The 21,800-nt window shown below is 33.3% G+C and overlaps 1 protein-coding gene across 10 annotated transcripts in view; it reads left to right on the forward strand.

The window, feature by feature from the left end:
- The window catches only part of DTNB (dystrobrevin beta), a 333,753-nt gene that overhangs the window by 153,726 nt on the left and 158,227 nt on the right, over positions 1-21,800 (forward strand). The window lies entirely within an intron of this gene.

Here is a 21,800-nt window from a genome sequence, read left to right on the forward strand (position 1 = left end):
GTATTTAAGGAAAGAAAAAAAAGGTGCTATTGTAGAATATTCTGTTCCTTGTTTTAGATAAAGATCCAAATTATGATCACTAGGGAACCTCTGGAAAAAGTTGAAGAAAGAGGTAGGCACATCTGACTAACATTTGTACACATCAGATAGAACCTGTAATAGCCAAAAGTCCCTTTCTTTACTCTCTCTATTCACCTTTCTTCTTTTCTAGAGTACTCATAGGAAACAGATCCCCAAACCTCATTTAAGCTATAGTAGTGGGTTGGAAGGTCAGACACACTTTGGTAATGCTCTTAAATATTGTGGGCTTCTTTCTACTTGTGGTAATATAATTCAAATTACTTAATGGTGAAGAATGAAACAAGCTTGCCTGGGATATGTTGAATCTTGCACTAACATCTACATATAAGTTTAGGACCTAAGTGTTAGAAACTCATTCTTAAGAAGGATACTAGCATTTTTTTAAAAAGTCATTATTGCACTAGGTATAGTATTATTTTACGTTAATTTGTCCTTGCCTTAGAAGAGACCAACCTTTCTTTATAGCAGAACCTTGAAATACACTGTGGAAAATTTATTTTAAAATTGATGTAGTTTTGACATGTCAGTCACTGTCCCCCTCCCAAGAAAAAAATCACCACTCTTACATTCTCATAAAATACTTGAGCAAAACCATCTAAGATACTGATTGCTTATACTATAAGTAAATCTTCAGTTTTTGTAATTTATCATTTGTTAACATAAAGGAAGAATGTTTTTAAATTTATAATTTGGAACTGACATTGTATGGTTGTTTCTTAGTGTCTTCATTTATTTTGGAGTGTAATTATGTCAATTTTTTTTTTGGTCTTCATAAAAGTCTCTCCATGTTTCTTTGAGTTCTTACTATTTGCCCTCCTTTCTATGACAAAAACAAAAGATAAAGGATTGAACTCACCTGATATATAAATTAAAAACATAAAGATAAATTTTATAATCATATTTAAAATATATGCATTGTGGCCAATTTTTGGGGGGGAAGAGGGAGGGAGAGGAAGGAAGGAGGAAGAAGGAAGGGAAGGGAGAGAGAGAATGATATAACAGATTCACAGAGTGATATAGTCAGATTTGCACTTGGGGAAAATTATTTCAGTAGTAATATGTTGGATGGACTGGAATGTGAGATATTTAAGGCAGGGAGAAAAATTAGGAGGCTGTAAGAATAATTCAGATTGAGGGGTGATGAGAGCATGAATATAAAGTGTTAACCAGGTGAATGGTGGGAAAGTATCAAATGGGAAAGATGAGGTGAAGTTAAAAATAAAAATACTTCTCAATTAATTGACTATGTAAATGAGGGAGAGGGACTAGGTGGGGATAATTGCCTCTTGGTTAAAAGAATAAATAAATAAAAATTGTTATTCCTTTCCATTATAATAACAATATATATATATATATATATATATATATAGTCATCTATATATTCAAGTCAAATTAACAACCAACCATTTATTAAGTATTTACTATGTTCTAGGAACTATGCTAAATATTAGGGATACAAAAAAAGGGAAAACAATATTTGCCTCTTCTAGTCTGAAAACAGATTCACCCAAATCTCAGGCACTCATTGCCTTTGGTATTCTGTTTAGAATAGTGTTGTGCCATGGATGTAATTTGCCAGTAAAAAAGAGAAAGAGCATTAGAGTGGATTAAGGTTGCAGGTCACGGAAAGGGGAATGGATAAGTGCATGTTGCATGTGAGTAGACTGAAACAGATCATTAACAAATAGCTGCATCTGAAAAGTGCTAGCAAAGGATGTTGTAAAAGATAGATGCCTAGAAAATAATATGGGTCACTCATAAATGAGAAGTATATTCATGGAAAGCTGTCATACTCTGTTGCTATCATGTAATATTAAGTGTTCTATGCAGAGGTGTCAAACATAGCCATGATCTACATCAGTAGTGGCAGCAGCACTTCCAATTCCCTCTCCCCCTTAACTAGATTAAAATGTAATTGGGAAATATTTAACAAAATAAACAAATACAATAGATCATAGATTTTTGTTAATATATGGCTTTTGAAATCAATATGTGACCAGCAAAAGTCCTTATGTAACTGTTAGTGAACCTTGTGAATTACTATTATATTCTTTTGTTTCCAGAATCCAGTCAAACAATATTTTCTTCTCTTTTTTTGTGGCATGCCTTATACTATATGCTTGAAGCCTTGAATTCTCCAACTTGCCACTTTGATAGGTTAGATTGACAGTCTACTTCTCTTGTAATTAGTGAACTGATAGATAATTCATTTTTCTTGATAACTCATTTTTCTTATCCAAATTAACTTCCTTATTGACAAAATATATCTTTATAATTTATAAAGTTCATTAAGAAATATAAAGAGTGAGGTATGAAGATTTTTCAGACAGTATCACAAACAAAAAACTTTCAAGCGTTCATACCTATTCCATTATTTCTTGCTGAGAAATAAAATAAAACTGCTTCTTTTCCCCAGAAATTTTCTTTAAACTTTCAATTTGTTCTGTCAGCACAGCTTATTAAGTGTTTGTTATTAAGTAGTCTTGTTGCTAAAGGTTACAAGTTTGAAAAATTATTGTTTTTTAAAGACTTTAAGTTTCTAATATTTAAATCTCATCTCAATTATGAATAATTGTTATTCATTAAAAACAAGCAAATTAGTCTTATACTTTTTTAATGAGAAAACAAAACTTTCTGACTTTGATTCTCTGTGAGTCTGACTAAATGTAAGATAAGAAAATGTCCATTGTCTTTCCCCCATGCCCATTGATAAGTCTAGTCTGACAAGGAGAGTGGGACATGAGCCAGAAATTTGAGTTGTCTTGTATTCTCCAGGTGATCTTTCTCTTTTCTTTGTTACCTCATCCAAATCTAGATTAAGGATTGCCTTCTCTATGCAGAGAAATTAATTAGTAACTGTTACTTCTGTTAAAACTTAGAGCAAAATTTGTACTTGTAAAACAAAACTGATTTCTTACTCAATTAAACTCCTTTATCTTTCTTATAACTAAACTACATGTAAATAAGCAATACATTTTGAACATTTTCTCCGTGCTTTATTTAAAGATTGTAATTACCTAGGAATCAATTCATTTCGTTAACTAAAATAATACTTTTTAATAACTCCTCTTTGTGTTTCATGTTGTTGATTATCCTTTTTTGTTATTGCCATTCTGACACAGAATCAACATATATTTCTGTTCAACAGAACAAAATCTTAGTTCTTATTTTCAACCTACTTCTTACACGGTCTGAACTTCAGCCAATAAATCAGTTCTAGTATATTTAGAGTATGTTAATTTTTAGATGTAAACTCTTTTGTATGGTATGATAATTTGGCTAGCTTTCTTCTTATTCATGATGTCTTCAAAGAAATGCAATAGAAATTCACTAGACCAGGAGTAATAGAAGAGCATTTGTGTCCCAAAGAATGAATAAGGTCTAAATTTTTTCTTCATTACTTAGTTATTAAAGTACACTTTTATGATACTTACTTTAAAGTAATAGATGGATCTGAAGTGTAAAAATGGCATTTTTCCTCCCTGCTCCATCCCCCACCCACTTTTTTAATAAAAGTGCTTCTTGGTGTCATTTATCAAGCAGAGTTACTTCATTGTTTGCATTTCCCGCCCACCTGAGCTGAAAAAAGGCAAGGCAGATTGATCGAGGTAGCGTTCACAAGCAATAGACTAGTGAGAAGGGAAAAGATGAAAGGGAGAAAAAAGTATAACTTGGGAAAAAATAGTATGGATAAAATAGGATAAATTATTAATCTTAACTAAAATGGAAGTGGATAGCAGACTGGATTAAAAGCCAGAATCCTACAAGAGACACATTTGAAGCAGAGAGATACAGAATAAAGACAAAAGGCTAGAACAAAATCTATTTTGCTTCAGCTGAAGTTAAAAAAAAAAAAAGCAGGGATAACCATTTTGATCTCAGATCAAGTAAAGGCAAAACTAGATCTAATTAAAAGAGATAAGGAAGGAACTGCATCTTGCTAAAGGAATCCATAAATAATGAAGAAATATCAATACTAAACATATATGCACCAAGTGGTAGAGCATCCATATTCTTAGAGAAGTTAAGTAAGTTGCAAAAAATAGACAGCAAGACTATATTACTATGGGATCTCAATCTCCCTCTTTCAGAACTAAATAAATCTAAGCACAGAATAAACAAGAAAGAAGCTAAGGAGGTAAATGGAATTTTTAAAAAGTTAAGTATAATGGATCTTTGGAGAAAATTGAATAGGGATATTTAGGAATATACCTTTTGCTCAGTGGTTTATGACACTCACAAAAATTGATTATGTATTAGGGTATTAAAAAACCTCACAATCAAATGGAGAAAGGCAGAAAACAGTAAATGAATCCTTTTTAGATCATGATGCAATAAAAATTGTGTGTAATAAAGGGCCATGGAAAAATAATTAATTGGAACCTAAATTATCTAATCCTAAAGAATGAAAGGGGCAACTCTACCCTAATAAAACTCCAATTAAACTTAATGAAAGAAATATGCACTATTTAAATTTTTTGATGCAGTAGTTAAATTATTTGAAGGAAGTACTGAAGTTATTTGATATTGCCAAAATTCATCTGATGTAGAGGTTGGTATGGGTAGATCATCATATGTCATTTAAGGAGTGACTATCATACAAGCATGCAAATCCATTTACCTTAATATTTTCTTGCTTTACACTTAATGGATCTCCTAACTCATGTAACTTTCCCATCCCATACTACTGAATGCTCTCAAATAGTAAAAAAGTGATTGAATCAGGAATCCCATGATCTGAGTCCTCACTTTGCCACTTATTATCTGTATTACCTTGGATAAGTCGTTTTTGCCTCCTGGCCTCTATAGCTTCATCTGTAGAATGAAGGTATTGGACCACATTTCTCTAAGTTGCCTTCCCATTCCAAATTTATATTCCTTTGACTATCAAAATACCATTTCTTCCTAAGGACTTAATAAAAATACTTTCTCATGCTTGTTTAAAGAGAAAAGGGAATTAAAAAAAAAAAAGAAGAGGAAAAAGAGAAAAGAAAATTCTGTAAATTTACCCTACATAACATGAGCTACTCCATCCTATCCAGATCAGGCTAATTTTGGATAAATATTAAGCATTTGTTGATTGTCTACAAAGGGCAGCTCTGTGGCATAGTGGATAGAGCACAGGCCTGTAGTCAAGAAGATATGAGTTCAAATCTGGTCTCAGAAACTTTTTAGCTGTGTGACTTAACCCTGTTTGCCTCAGTTTTCTCATCTGTAAAATGAGTGGAGAAGTAAATGGCCAACCATCCCAATCTCCTTGCCAAGAAAACCCTAATGGGGTCACAAAGAGTCAGATAAACTGAACATGACTGAATAACAACAATAAAGTGTGCCACACACTCTCTCCTAATTGCTAGATATACAAAGATAAAAATAAAAGTTTCTGCCTTTGAAGAGCTTATTGTGTAAAGAGGGGAAACAATTAGTATGTAAAGTAGATGTACCATTTGGGGGAAGGCACTAGCAGTTGGGGTGGGGAAAGAACGAGTTCAGAAAAGGCTTCAGGTAGTTAGTACTTGATCTGAATCTTAAAGGAAATTAGGGATTTTAGGGGCCAGGGATACCCTGGTGAAAAGGGATTGCTTTCCAAGCATGAGGAGCAGCCAACGCAAAGAAAATGGAGGAATGGAGAGCTTTGTCTCAGTCCAAAGACTGATTATCTAAACCATAGTGTAGATAAAGGGAAATGATAGGCAATAAGCTGATTAAATAGGTTGGAACTTTTGTCAAGGACTTTACATGCCAGATAAAAAGATTGTATTTGCTCCTAACGATATAGGGAACCATTGGAGTTTGGAGCATTAGAGCCAAAGATTTGAGGCAGAGAGACCAACTAGAAGATCCATGCAATGTAGAAGTTAACGATTGAATGAACTATGGTGATGGCTGTGTGATTGGAGAGAATACTGATGACAATTCCTGACATCCTAGTCCTAAAATCAAGAAGAGCAAGTTTTGAATCCTGACTCAAATATTCAATATTGGTGTGGACCTGGTCAGTTCATTTAAACTTCCTAAGCCTAACTTTTCCTCATCTCTAAAATGGCATACAGTTTGGTGAGGATTTCTGACTTTCTTTCAAGCTTGAATCTGACTGAATTGGACTGGGTAGGAAATGGGAGAGATGATTTTAGAAGCCAGATTCGCCAGCTCCAAATTCAGAGCTTTTTTTGTTTTATTACATTGTAGCATTTTTCATCCATCACAGGTGCTCATCAGTCCTATAGCTGAATGCTTCTGATTAAGGTGAGCTCACTACCTCATAAAGAAAGCTAAGTCACTTTTACCCAGTTCCAGATATTAACTGAGTCTAGTAACTTCTATCAGTTGGTCCTTATTCTTTGTCCTGAAATTTTACAGAATAACCTTCATCCCTTCTTTGAATGATAGCTATTGTAATTTAGGACAAAGTTCCTTAAATTGTGGGTTATTAGCCTATATGGGATCATGTAACTATATGTGGGTGGCGCAAAATTATGATTTTTTATCAATAAATGCTTGCTTTGTATACATGTCTTACATACCTATGTACCTGGAGTGGTATAAAAATTTCTCTAGTTAAAAGAGGTTACGAGTAAAAAAAGTTTATTTTAGGAAAGTGCTATTTTAGGAAATCTCTTTGCTCTTTTTGGCCTAGGCTTTTTTAATAGTAAATTCTATCTCTCAAGATATGCCTTCTTTTCCTACTTTGTTTCTAAATCATGTTTGCAGGATGCTCCTGGCATCCCTGCTAGCTCCCTAATTGTGACATTAAAGATGGAGAATCAATCAAATCACTTGATAGAACTTCCCTATAAAATTCTTCCTTCTGATACCCCTGTCTGTTTTTCAAATTACTGAGCTTTACTGATACATGAAGTATTGCTAAAAACCAGGAGGAATCCTACCCATATAATGCTAGAGGAAGAGGAAGGACTGAGTGTAACAGTGTTTCCCACTAGCAAATTGATTCTTGAAGAATCATCATGGATTTCCTATTCTTATCATGGTTAAAAAAAAATCACTTCACTTCTGTGACTTTGTTCATATATTCCCATTTGTCCTCATTTCAACATGTTGCTATATCTCTATTTGCCCCCAAAGCATTTAAACAACATAAATATTCCGGCACGTTTTAGGAATGATTGCTATAATCAGAGTGCTGTTCTAGATGCTGGATGGGATAGAAAATTTAGCCAAGTAGATGGTATAGTGAGCCTGAAGTCCTACCTCAGATATTTTAACAACAAGGCCTCAATTTCCTTATCTGTAAAGTGGGGATCATAATATCACTTACCTCCCCAGGTTGTTGTAAAGATCAAATGAAATTATAATTGTTAGTTAGCACAGTGTCTGGCTCAAAATAAGTGCTAAGTAAATGTTAGCTGATATTGTTGTTGTTATAATTAATTTTTATTATTAATTAATATTTATTATATAATAATATTATTATATATTATATTATATATTATTATTAATTTTGGAGAAAGATGTGCCAGTTTCCTTTTTTAAAGCTGTTTTATCCTCCTCAGTTCTAAAGTTCATCTCGAATAGAAACCTTGCTTCCAGACTTTTCCTTCCTTTCTTAAGAAACTTTGATTTTTAAAGAAACTTCTCTGTTGACTGACTCTTATACCTTCAGGCACACCCATGCCTTCCTATTTAAAAAAAAAAATGTTATAAATCCTTTTGCTTGACCCTGATGTTGTTTGTGGCCTTCATTAGACAATTGGACCACACACGTTTGAGTGCTTACTACATATAAAATTATCTACTAATTGCTGTGGAAGAGAGATGAACAATTCTTAAGTAATCCATAGTGTTCTAATAATAGCTTGCATCTTATGGTTTTCAGAGTATTTTATAGTTTTCAGAGTATTTTGCTCATACTTTTGTGAAATAATATAAACATTGTTAATCCCATTTTGTAGAACAGAAAATAGATTTGTGAGGAAACATGGTGTTATAGAGAATGTGCAGTATTTGGGGTCAAAAGACCTGAGTTCAAATCTTTCTTCTAACACTTATTAGTTGTATGACTGAGGTCAAGTTACTTAGCTCACTGAGTTTCAATTTCCTTACCTGTAAAATGAAATGATTACAGTAACTGGCCTGAAAGGTTCCTCCTCGTTCTAAATATATGATCTTATACTTGTAGCTCATTAGAACTTTCTCATTATTATGACAGTTAGAAGGAGTATATATAGACAGAGGACATGGGTGTGAGTTGAATATGAAGGGATAATCTCTTTTTAAAAAATGATGAAATTAAGGGGCAAGAGAGCTATGTACTAGGAGAAAGGGAAAAGGAGAAGTGGAATAGTCCAAATTATCTGCCATAAAAAAAAGAGGCAAGAACTAAGCTTTTACAGTGGAAGAAGGAGAGGAGAGGGTGAGAAAGTGAACCTTACTCTCATTAGAATTGGCTCAAAGAAGAAATAATATACATACTCAATAGGGGTATAGAAATCTCTCATTCCCTATAGGAGAATAGGAGGGGAATTGAGTATGTGAAAGGGGAAAGGGTGATAAAAGAGAGGTCATATTGGAGAAGAGAGTGGTCAGTACCTAAACACTTTTGAGGAAGAACAGGATGAAAGGAGAGAATAAATAAGAAGAAATACAGTTACCAATAATAATTGTTAAAAGAATTTCAAAGCAAGTTTTTCTGATAAGGCCTCATTTTTCAAACATAGAGGGAACTGAGTTAAATTTGTAAAAAATAAGAGCAATGTCCCAATTGATAAATGATCAAAAGATATGATCTGTGCCCAAAGGGCTATAAATTCATGTGTATTCTTTGACCTAACAACACCACTACTTGGCATGAATATCAAAAGAGATTTAAAAAAAAGAAAATAACTTATATGTATAAAAAATATTCATAGCAACTCTCTTCTCAGGGCAAAAAACTTGGAAATTGAGGGGATGCCTATCAATTGGGGAGTGGCTCAATAAATTCTGTTGTGTGTTTAAGATGGAATATTATTGTTCTATGGGAAATGATAAATAAGATGCTCTCAGGGAGAAAAAAAAAAACCTGGAAAATCCTCCATGAAATCACGCAAAGTGAAATGTACTATATACAAAGTAATAGTAATATTCTAAGATGACCAGATGTGAATGATGAAGAATCCTATCCATACCCAGAGAAACTGATTGTGTCTGAATACAGACTGAAGCATTCTTGTTCTCTCTCTCTTTCTCTCTCTCTTCCTCCTTCTGTCCCTCCCTCCTTCCCTCTTTCTTTCTCCTTCCCTCTCTTCCTTTCTCTCTCCTTTTCCTTCCCTCATATCTCTCTCTCTCTCTCTAACTTAATTTTTCTTGAGAGTTTTTATTTTTATTAGGGTGGGATATATTTTTTTTTACAATTTGATTTTAAAAAAAAATGTTTTACATAACTTCAAAAGTAGTTTCTAAATTGTGAGTGGGGATAAGGAAGAATATCTAGATCTCAAAAGTTTTAGAAACATGTAAAAAATTGTTTTAAATGTAACTGTGGGGAAATATTAAATAAATAAATAAAATTTAAAAATAAATATATGATCTTATGATTTAGAAAGATGAAGGAACTTACTTAGAAACACATAGCTAGTACATGTCAGAGCTTGAACTTTAGGGATCTTGGATATACATAGTTCAGTCTATTCTCTTGAGCTCAGCTTCTAGATGAAAAAAAAATCTAATAATCAAAAGAAGGCCTTTTATCCACCTGTGCAATAATTCTCAGAACATTAATATAAAAGAATAATAGTAGAATAACAATTTGTCCTAGGATCATTTTTATCTGAACTCCATCCAAAAAGTTGAGAATAAGACATTTTAACAATGATATCTTACATTTGCATACACTTTAAAGTTTACAAAGTATTTTACAATACTTTATTACATGTAAGTTTCTTAACAATTCTATTATGTTGAAACTCTTATTATAGATGAAAAAAATTGAAGTTCAGAGATATTGAATCACTTACTGAGAGCCACACAGCTATTTCTTTTCTAAGACAGATTTCAAATTCAGATCTTCCTGACTCTGAAGTTCAGTGTTTTCTCTATTATGTTATATATATATGAAAATTGACAATATAAAACACATTTCAAACAGGTAGTAAATACTATCAGAGTTCAGAGAAGGATGAAATAATTGAGAGATGGAGGGGAAGTGGTTAAGGAAGATGTAGAGTGTAAGATTGGAATGGAGTTCTAAAACACTGGAAAAAATGAAAGGCATTTATTTAAGTGAGCTTGGCATGGTAAAGGCACAGAAGAGTAACCAAAAGAAGCAGATTGAAAAGATGTCATTCTCTTACCATTATTCTTTTATATTTATGCTTTGTGTACATTCCACAGGTAGATAAAATGACACTGTTATTAATATTCCCCCCATCTAAAGTTAAGCATAGTAGAAATAAACTGAATGATTTGTAGCCATGGCATTGGTTATTTAAAATATTATGCATTTCTGCAGTCCTGTGATAATTCTCAGTCGGTCAATAAACTTTTATTAATTAACTACTATATGCCAAAAATTGTACTAACTACTGGGGATGCCAAGAAAGGTAGGAGACAGAGCCTGCCCTCAAGGGAGTCACAAATTAATATGGAAAACAACGTACAAATAGCTATGTGTAAATAAGTCATATTTAGAATATATTGGTGATAAATGACAGAGAAAAGGCAATAAAGTGGGATTGGGAAAGGAAGGACTTTCTATGTGATAGGTGGGATTTTACCTGGAACTTGAAGAAAACCAGGGAATCCAGGAAGTGGATATGAAGAAGGAGAGCATTTCAAGAATGCAAGATAATCAATGAAACTGCCCAGAGTTAAGAGAGAAAGTGTCTAGTTTGTGGAAATAGCAAGGAGGCCAGTGTCATTGGATTGCAGAATATTTAGTAGGGTGAAAAGTGAAAAGACTGGAAGTATAGGAGGGGGACAGGTTTGCTTTGAATGTCAAATAGAAATTTTAGTTTGATTATGGAAATAGTAGGGAACTATTGGAGTTTATGAGAAGGGGTAACATGATCAGACTTGTACTTTTGGAAAATTGCTTTGTCAGCTGAGTGAGGAGAGGTTTGTGACAGGCAGACCAACTATCAGCAGTAATCCAGGCATAAAGTGATAAGCGTCTTTACTAGTGTAGAAAGGAGAAGTATTTGGAAGAGAAGTTCTGAAAATAAACTTGACAGATCTTGGCAATAGAATAAATATCTAGGGTAAAAGAGAATAAGGATAATCTTTAGGTTGTGAGCCTGTATGACTGGGAGAATGGTGGTCCCTTTGACTATAATAGCGATATTGGGGAAGTGCAGTTTGGGGGAAAAGATGATTAGGTTAGCTTTGAACATGCCGAGTTTAAGGTGTTTGATTCAGGATAACCAATTTGAGATTGTTAGGTAGTTGTTTTTATGAAATCTTTCATGTTTGTTTTTGTTTTATTTTTATTTTTGGCAACTACATTGCACAATGATTAGAGCACAGGGTTGGAGTCAGGAAAATTCAAGTTCAAAACCAGTCTCATAGTCTCTGGCTTCTTCAGTTTCTTCAACTGCAAAATGGGGATAATAAAATAGGTACCCATCTCTCAAGATTGTGAATACTTAACACAGTGCCTGGCACATAGTAGACAGTTAATTAAAAAAAAAACTTGTTTCCCCCCCACCTACTTGTCAAATTGTGACGGTCAGATGCAAATTCTTAAGGGTAAAATAATTTCAGTTCACTATAAAATCATTAACGATAAGGGAATCTTGACCCTAATTAAAAGATTTTAGACAATGAAAAACAGGTTGTATACTGCTTTATAGTAAATAGAGCAGTTCAGAAAACTTCAGCTGTATAAACTAGGAACATTCTAAATATTAGAACATTGTTGTCTTCCATATATTTGCTTAAAAAACAAACTCTGTGCTGCTTTTTCAGCATGGAGACTGCTCTTTCTACTTTAATAAAATTATCTGTTTCTTTTAACAAAACCTCTAACATGTCAGAATATGCAAAACATGTTTTTTACTCCTTGTTTCCGGAAGTGAAATTGGCAGCCTTTGAAGAATTGTGTTGTTTTTTTTAGACTCTCAACAACAAAAAAAATAACGTGATAAATTTGTTTCTTAGGACCAGCATTTTTCCTTTCATGTATCTGGGCATAATCTCTTTGGCATGCCCTAGGGCAGAGTGTTCATTTCATTTCATTCCTGCTTCCCAAGATTTTTTGCCACCTAAGTGGCCTGCTTTTGTCTGTCTCCCCTTAATTTTCTGTCTTAATAATGTTTCCATCTGTAAATGAATTCAAATAAGTCTTTTCTTTTAAATCCCCACTTCTGAGTTGAGGGACCCAGTATATAAATGGAGAATTAAAAATAGGTAAACTAAAGTAGAATTAGAGATTAGAACCATGTTGAACTTTATAGATTAACCTTTCTGAAGCATTTAAATATACATACTTACATATCTATTCATATATATATACTCTATTTATCTATCTCTGATCATATCTGTCCAAGGCACTCTGTCCTGTTTCTTTGTCTTAAATACTTTATAGTCTGAAAACACCTATGCTCTTCTATCAGTGATAGCTCAATAATATCAAGACCTTCCTTCTACATGGCATTCTAATTTCCTCATTTTGATGTATAGGATTCTATCACTGGTGTTGAATCATTTTGACTCAGTTTTCTGCCACTTCTCATTGTTGTAAACTCTTTATTTGTTTGATCAGTTACTATGTTATCTCCATTGCCTGAAGCATGTGGCAGAATGCTCTTCTAGGTAATCCAGCTGGACTTTTTTTTAGCCTGTCTTTCTTACTGTTCTGCACATCATAGTTGTTCCAGTTTCTAGTTTAAAGTTCTAGTTTAAAGTGTTCAGACACCTTTTAATTTTGTATGTGTGTACACGCAGTGGTCTGGTACCACTTTGATCCAGTTTAAGTCTATCCTTTAAATATATGTTCCATATATTTGAAAAGGTCTTCACATTCCTAATAAACTTAAGATCTTCTTTATACCATCATCTCATTCAAAAATTGAGACTATTAAAACTGTTTTCTACTTATGAAATGGGAAATAACTCAGGTAATACACCATGGAGATTCTAGTGGATTTTGTTTTCTTAAATCCATCCTTTAAATCCTTCCTACGATATTTCTACCAGTCATTTCACTAGTATTCATTAAGTGCTATGTGCCAGGTACTGTTCTTAGTGCAGAGATATAAAGTCCCTGCTGTTATTGAGCTCACAACCTGCTAGAGGATATGAAAATACCTATATACAAACACAATATGGACAAGATAAAGCAGATATAATAAAGAGAAGGCACTAGCATTGAGGGTAATCAAAAAAGGCTTCTTGTGGAAGGTGGAACTTTAGCTAAGACTTAGAGGAAACCAGGAAACAGAGATGAGGAAGGAAAACATTCCCATATGATGGACAACCAATAAAAATGCTAATTCAAGTATCAAATCTCAGATACAGAAGAAACAGATATGACACTAGCTAGGATGTACAATGTGTTCTGTTATGGACTTTTAAAAGCACAGTTGTAGTCATGGAAAAATGTAAAAGCATCTACAAGAAAAAATGAAAATTAAAAACAAGATTTTTAAATTTCAAAAATGAAACATGATGAATTGAAAAAAATCTCCAAAATTAAAGCATAAAAACTAGAATGTCTAATCAATCTTTAGAAACAGTATGGGAAGACTAGAAGATACAAAATTGGTAAGGTAAAATCAGGACTGCTTAGAAACATTTACTGATATCAGAATAGGAATCAACATATTAGTGAAGGCAAAACAGGTAAAAAAAAGACAAAGTCGAATGGATTGTAGTGTTAGATATTTTAATAGTTTATTAGTAGTAGTTTATAAACATCAGGTTTCAGTGATAAAAGATTGAGAAATTAATGAAACTGTTTCCACAAGGGTAAATAGGGTAAATCTTTTAATATCACTCACAGCTACTTAGATATTAAAGTTCCTTGACTCCAAATGGTCTATGTACTGTTACCCATTGGTGTGAGGTCAGAGGCCAAAGCTAAGAGTTCTTTGGGTCCGAGAGACTAGTCAATGCAGAAAAACATCTGCAGTGATAAAGTCTATTTATGAAGGCATAGAAGCAAAAATTGAGTCAAAAGGTCTGGTATATTCAATTATAGGGAAATTCTTTCCATTAAAGCAGATTGGAAATTTGGTAATCTTCAGTCTGCACAGGGTTGCCTGGAACAATGAATGAGATGTCATATCATTTGCCCAGGATCACAGAACCAATAAGAGTCATAGGCAAGACTTCAGCCTCATATGTCCTGGACTCAACACTGGTTTTTTAGATATTACACTGCACTGCTTCTCCATTTGTATAGGTAGTGAATAAGCCAAATGAATAAGGGCCCAAGGCAGGTTTCCTATCTCATGATGAGAATAAATTAGCAGTGAAGCAAGGACGCTATCCAAGGAAAAAGCACCAGACTCATTCTGAGGTTAGGCCAAACTTCAAACTAATTGAGTAATTAATACAGTCTGACTTTAACACAATTTCTACATGACTTATCAGTCAACAAAACGAACATAACTTGTTTATTCTTCTGTATGTTCCAGCTTCCAACTACCAACAGTTTTTCTCTGCTTCTTAAAAATGCCTTCTACATACTTCATGACATATCTCTCTTTGTCGCGTGAGCCTCACAGTTACACAGGCTCAGCTCTCTCTACTTGAAATAACCATCTCCCATTACCATCATCTGCTGTAGTCTGACCTAGAATTGCCTCTTCTCTGAGAAATATCTGCATGACAAGCAGTAATTATGGCTTTGACTGGAAGTTGCTTCCCATCTAATGTCCTTTTCTCCTCACCACGGGTGTTCCCAATTTCTCTGAGATTCTCTTTCTTCTCAGCAGTCTGAGGCTTCCCCTTCTGGTTTTTGGACTCTTCTCTCATAATGACCCTTAAAACCTTCTCAACAGATGGCACTCTCAGCTGCCATCTTCTGTAGAATATAAATTTGTTTTCTATCAGAGCCTCTTGCTTCAGGCACAAGTAGATGGAAATGTGTTCTGATTTTCTTTTGCTACCATTTCCATTCTGTTTGCTAGTCTACTTTGCTGCAATGATGTGCAGGAATTTACCCTTAATATAGTATCCTTCCCTATCCTTAAATTCTCTTACTCTGCTTAGCAGATAGAAGAATCCTTTCTTCTAACTTCTACCAGCAGTTTAACAATTAGAAACAGTGTATATATACACACAGTGTCAGGTAGTCTTTAAAGTGATGAGGAGAAATTCTGAAAATCTCCTTCAGAACTGCATTGGTAAGGGACTTGCAGCAAGGCTTGTATTCCAGAGTATGGGTGGGGGTTAGGGGAGGATGTTTCTCTGTAGTGGCACTTACTCTCTGTGCTGCATGTGTATTTCTGGTATTGGCTGAATTTGACTGCCTTCTGGACTTGCTGACGAAGTACAGACGTGTGCTTACCTAATGAATTGTTCTGTTGTACCTACTCTTCCCTCAATATGCTTTGTGGGGTAAAGTACCTTGTGGAGGAGATCCTTTGTCATGTGATTGTTCTGTTTCCTTAGAGACACCAGCAGTGTAGTGCATTAAGATGCCAGTTCCGTAGAGAAAGAAGAGACATTTGCTACAGAGCACCAAGGTTTGATGTCTTTTGCTTGCATTTATGTTTTGCTGCAGGGCTTATGGAGATAATGTATTCTTGGCAGGATGCCACAACCCCCTGTAACTTCTCTGGGAGTTGATGTAAAAGAGACAATCTATTTTCTGTGTTCCTGTGTGGCTAACAGTTTCCTGAGAGTATGTCTGTCCTCTATGAAACTGTATTTGTTTCTACTATTGTAGGTAGATTATAATAATAACTCATGAAGCAGTATTGTTTGGGCTATTTTCTTGACCTTTTTGAGTAACTTGTTGAAGCATTTGAGTCACAGTATTTTCTCATCATCTTTCTTAGAAATGCTGTGAGTCAAATCTGTGTGGAGTGGTGACAACTTGTTCTCTAACTCCTTAATGCAGGGTGAAAACAAGGGAGAATGAGGGGAGATTAAAAGAAAGCTTTTCATGGGGAAAAGTGTCCAATTTCCTTTGGTCTGATTACCAATTTAGAGGACCTTCCAATGGTTTTTCATTGCAGTAATTCTGAATTGGCACATGGCATCAAATAGTTCATTGGAATTCTTGTGCTAATTTCTACTTCATTATACAGCTTGCCCCCTCCGGGAACCAAACAGGAGAGAGCTGGGATTCATCCTTATCTCTGACTCAGAAATACTGCTTCATTGTAAAAATACTATATTGGAATAAGTATGTAGGAATGCATATGTGTTAAACCCTAACTCAGGAAGGATATATACGTATTTTTTATATATTACATATTTTATAATGTTACTATATTTGGAGCTTCCAGAGGTGAAATCTAAAACAGTACTATATTAGCCCTGCTTAAATTTAAAAAGAAAAAAAATTATAGCACAGTAGTTCATTTATATTTTGGAATTGGTTTTCCAATATTTTTTCCTTTTTGCTTCTTGTGATAAGAAACAAAACAATCTTTTCCTAGAAATGTGAGGTTCTGTTTTAAACATATAATATTTGTATTATTGTAAATCTGTAAAATCATTTGTATATATCTATATATTATACATAGATATATATTTAAAGCTTGTTATTTTTTAAAAGATTGTTTCTTCTTTTCTGTGACAGAAGGTACTGTACAATCTGACTGAATGATAGATTTTTATAGGGATAAACAAAGAGCAAAATATGATACTGTCAAGGAGAATCAAAAGGACCTACATTTGTCAGATATGCTCTCTAGAGACAAGGCACTGCTACATAGAGTCCAGATTTCTGGAATTCTGTGAACTCCAACAGAAAAGCTCCAACAGAGCTCTAGCATAGCAGCATTAATGGGCAAATAAAATCCCACATTTTCTTTGCAGGTTACTTGGGTAGATAAACCAGTTTTCTTTATTTTATGACTGCTTGATTTTTTTAGTGTTATGTAAAGATCTATAGGTTGGTAAATGAAAAATAAAGTAAATGACTATGAAAAGAAAGAATACAAATTTAATCTACAAATATCTCAAATCTAGAATAATCACTTCTGGAGAGATTAAAACAGAACAATATTCTAAAGATCGACATTTATATCCTTTTGAGGAAAAAAAATCGCCCCTAATTCAGGGTAAAAGGAAGGGGCACACATTGGCATATTGTTTCTTTGTTAAAGTAAGCAATTCAGTGCCTGTTTTTAGAACTGAGAAACTTTAAGTAATGAAGTTGTTAACCATCCCTAAATCAGTGTAAGGTTTGTATAGAGAGCAATAATATTCCCTTGATAAAAATTTGTGAAGTTATGGAAGTTAAGAAAGCTAACTCTTTTAGTAAATCTAAAAAGTAAGTTAGGAATAAAGCTTTGTTATAATAAAATATGGTTTCATTCTTACATTTGTATACCTAGAACCTAGACCTCTGGGCACAGTCCAGGAAAATATTTCATAAATGTCTATTGAATTATTCCAGTACCATTTATTTGACTTCAGGTAAGGAATATTATGTGCTCATGATTCTTTGAATGAGTGTGTTGAGAATTTATTATGTAGGAAAAAATGAAATTAATGAAAATAAATTTAAGCTCTTAAGGTCTCACTTATGAGGTCTTATCAACAAAAAAATTAGAACAACTGAGCAATGAACAAGAATTATTGTGTTCATAAAATACATGTTAAAATCTATTATAATGAACTGAATTATAAAAATTATCTTATATTAGAATCTTGGTTATTTAATATTTCTTGAAATAATTGGTCAAGGGTTTTGAGGCTTTTATTAATATAATGTCATGCAGAATATTGAGTTAAATTGATATTTGTCATAATAGATTTTTGACCTGCAAATAATGTACTCACATAAGCAGAGAGATGAGTGAGCATGTAAATTGATGGGATTATAAATTAAATTAAAATATAGTAATGGAAGAAGCAGAGGACTTACTTGGATCTTATTGTATTTGCCACTTACATGTGTTATAACATTGGGCAAATAATTTAGCTTAATTCTTTTTCTCATCTGAAAAATGGAGAATGATATCTTTTCTGGTTAACTTATGGGGATGATATGAAAATCAGAGGAAAAGATTATTTGAAAGAGACTTGAAGATATTCAATTGCTATATAAATTTAAAGTTATGTAAGGGTCTGTGGAGGTAGTATTAGGCATATGATATAGTTGATTAAAACATGTTCAGTTAGGTGGGTTTGTCAAAAACTCAATGAACAATATAGGACTTAAGGTAAAAAAGGAGAACCAATTTTGGGAGGAAACTAAGGGTATAGAATATAGTAGAAAACATTAAGTAAGACTAGAATAAATTAATGAAACAGCAGATTTCTTAGAGAATAGTAGATGGAATAGGCTTTGAGTACGAGACAAGAAGTTATTGGGAGCTATTTTAGCAAAGGCATTGAAGCAAAGGTTGTTTATCTTTGGCCTGATTTGTAGAGCAGTGAAAAGGACCTATATAAACTATAAAGAGGTGGCTAGTGGCAGCAATAAGTTGGAGAACTAGACCATTTTCTTTGATCCCTAAGAACTCTCAAACCTCTCCAAAGGAGAAATTATAAGCTAAAGATGAAGCAACTTCAGCCGATCCCATAGTCTAGGACATCTGGAGTTCAAAAGAAGATAAAGCAAAACAAAAAACACATGAACTGATGCTCACTGACACTGAGCTCACTCAACGTCATTTACTCATTTATTCATTTACTCAGCCACTATGGGGAGGACGATACCATAGTACTAGTGTGGCAAAGCTCTGAACTACTAGTACTGGGGTATATAATCCTGTAACCCCCACAGTGCAAATTTCTAAACTATATACTGGGATAGAGAATCCTATAACACTAATGTAGCAGGTCTCTGAACTGTCAATGCTGGGCCAGAGATCTGGGGAACAGAAGGAGTAGGACAGTTCACTGTGTGAGTGTGTTTTTATCTAGGAGTTCTTTGTAACACTCCATTGAGCTTTGAGAGGAAGAACACAATATCCAATTGGATTCAGTTCTTACCATAGAGGAGTCACCTGCTGGTGACATAGGCTGGTGAATAGGAGGAATCTGAGACAATTTGACATCCAGTCTCTAAGGTAACTACTTTCAGGGATAGAGAAAATGACTAAGGGGTGAAAATAGGGGAAGACTGGAGTTGGCAAAGATCTCAAGAAGAAGAAAATCCAAAGGCTTTGAATAAAAGCAAAGAAATTGCAGGGAAAACGTTAACAATAGAAGGAAATATGCCCTCTGGATCTAGTACATGAGTTCATACATTTATGAATAAATACTACAAAACAAGGAAAATGATCCAACACTTGAAGAGAGAATGAGGAGACTATGGAACCACAACATACCATTCTTGTGTAATTCAAAACAGAAATAATAATTATGAATGTAACATTTATGGCCTATTTAGCAAAAATAAGGGGCAGAAAAGAAAATTTGCATTAGCAATAACAAGTCTCAACAAAATGAAATCGTAACAAAACCAGAAGAAATAAAAATAATTATCAGAACATATGCAGCTATGTGTTAACGAAACTGAGAACACACAAAAAAATAAGAGAAATATCTTCAAATATACAAAATCCTCAAAGTAGAAGACCAGATAGAAACTATAGACCAGTATCATTAATGAATGTTGATTTAAAACTTTTAAATAAAATCCTATCAAACAGACTAGAGCAATTTATCAAAGAAATAATACATTATGACTAAGAGAGACGTCTGCCAGGATTGCAAGGATGATTCAGCAATAAGAAAACAATCAATATAACTAATTATATAAAAAATTAAAATGTAAATTGACAAAAATTGCAGTATTTCTGCGTAATAATAATGATAAAACTTAAGAAGTCATAATAGGAAAGAGAAATCCTATTTCAAAAAACTGCAAACTACATCAAATATCTGGGGATTGACCTGCCAAAGCACACAAAAGACTCATATAGATTCAATTACAAATTGTTACATAAAGACATAAAGAACAACTTTAATAGCTGGAGGAATATCCAGTACTCAGGGTGAAGCTTTGACAATATAATTAAAATAATGAATTTCCAAAGTTAATTTACTGTTTTAATGCTATACTATTTAAATTGCCAAGGGCATACTTTATAGAACTTGATGTAAAATAGTAACAAAATTAATTTGGAGAAAAACAAAAGATCTAGGATATCAAGGGAATTTGTGAATAGAAGTAAAGACAAAAGGAAACTAGCACTTCCAGACCTGAAACTATCAAAGATATCTAGTACTAGTTAAAAGAGGGAGCAATCAATCAATGAGACTAGATAGGGAAGAATACTACACAATGGAACTCAATATACCAATGTTTGATAAAGTGGAATATGTAAATTACCAGCAAAAATTTCTTATGTGATTAAAAACTGTTAGCAAGACTAGAAAAGCAGTTCACCTAGAATTAAACTTGGAACAGAAGAATTAACCTTGCACCATATTCACCAGTGCATTCTAAATAGATATGTAAACTTAATATTAAAGGTAAGACTATAAAAAGAAATCAAAGAGAATTAGACCATATACCTTTCACAACTATTGGTAGCAAGTTTATTACAAGAAGGTAATTACAAAAGTTAAAATAGATAACCTTGATTAATGTAAAACTGATAAGCTTTTGTTTTCCAATTATATGTAAAGATAGTTTTTTAAGTTTTGCAGGCCAAATTCTCTCCCTCCCTCCCCTTCCTTCTCCTATAAGCAATTTGATATGAATTATATGTTCAGTTATGCAAAATATATTTACATATTAGTCATGTTATGAAAGAAAGCATAGACAAAACAAGAAAAATAAAGTAAGCAAAAAAAAAAAAAGATGCTTCAATCTGCATTCAGACTCCATCAATTCTTTTTCTGGAGGTAGAAGGCATTTTTCATCATACAACCTTCAGAATTGTCTTAGATCATTGTATTGCTGAGAATAGTTAAGTTATTCACAGTTGATCATGATATAAAATTATTGTTATTATGTATACTTCTCCTGGTTTTCTTTAATTTACTCCACATCAATTCATATAAATCTTTCTAGGTTTTTTGAAAGTATCATGCTCATCATTTCTCATAATATTCCATCACAATCATATACCAAAGCTTGTTCAACTACTTCCCCATTTGATGTTTATCCCCTCAGTTTTCAATTCTTTGCCACCCCAAGAAGAGCCAGTGTAAATATTTTGTATTTATAGATTCTTTTTCTTTTTTAAAAAGAAATCTCTTTAGGTTACAGCCCGAGTAGTGGTATTGATGGGTCAAAGGGTATGTACAATTTTATATCCTTTAGTCATGGTTGCAAATTGCTCTGCAGAATGATTGGATCAGTTCACTACTCCAGTGACAGTTAGTGTATCCTAACTTTCCCACATTTTCTTCAATGTTCCCTTCATTTTCTTTTTCTGCCTTTTTCGCCAATCTTTTAGGTATGAGTTGGTACCTTAGAGTTATTTCAATGTACATTTTCTTTATCAATAGTGATTTAAAGCATTTTTTCATATGACTGTAGAAAGCTTTGATTTCTTCTTATGAAAATTGCCTGTTCATATCCTTTGACCATTTATCCTTTGGAGAATGGTTTGCATTACTACAAATTTGGCTTAGTTTTTTATATATCTGGGAAATGAAACCTTTATCAAAGAAACTTGTAATTTTTTTATAGACCAACA

This window comes from Sarcophilus harrisii, chromosome 2 (genome assembly GCF_902635505.1).
Source record: "Sarcophilus harrisii chromosome 2, mSarHar1.11, whole genome shotgun sequence".
In the NCBI taxonomy this organism is placed as follows: Eukaryota; Metazoa; Chordata; class Mammalia; order Dasyuromorphia; family Dasyuridae; genus Sarcophilus; species Sarcophilus harrisii.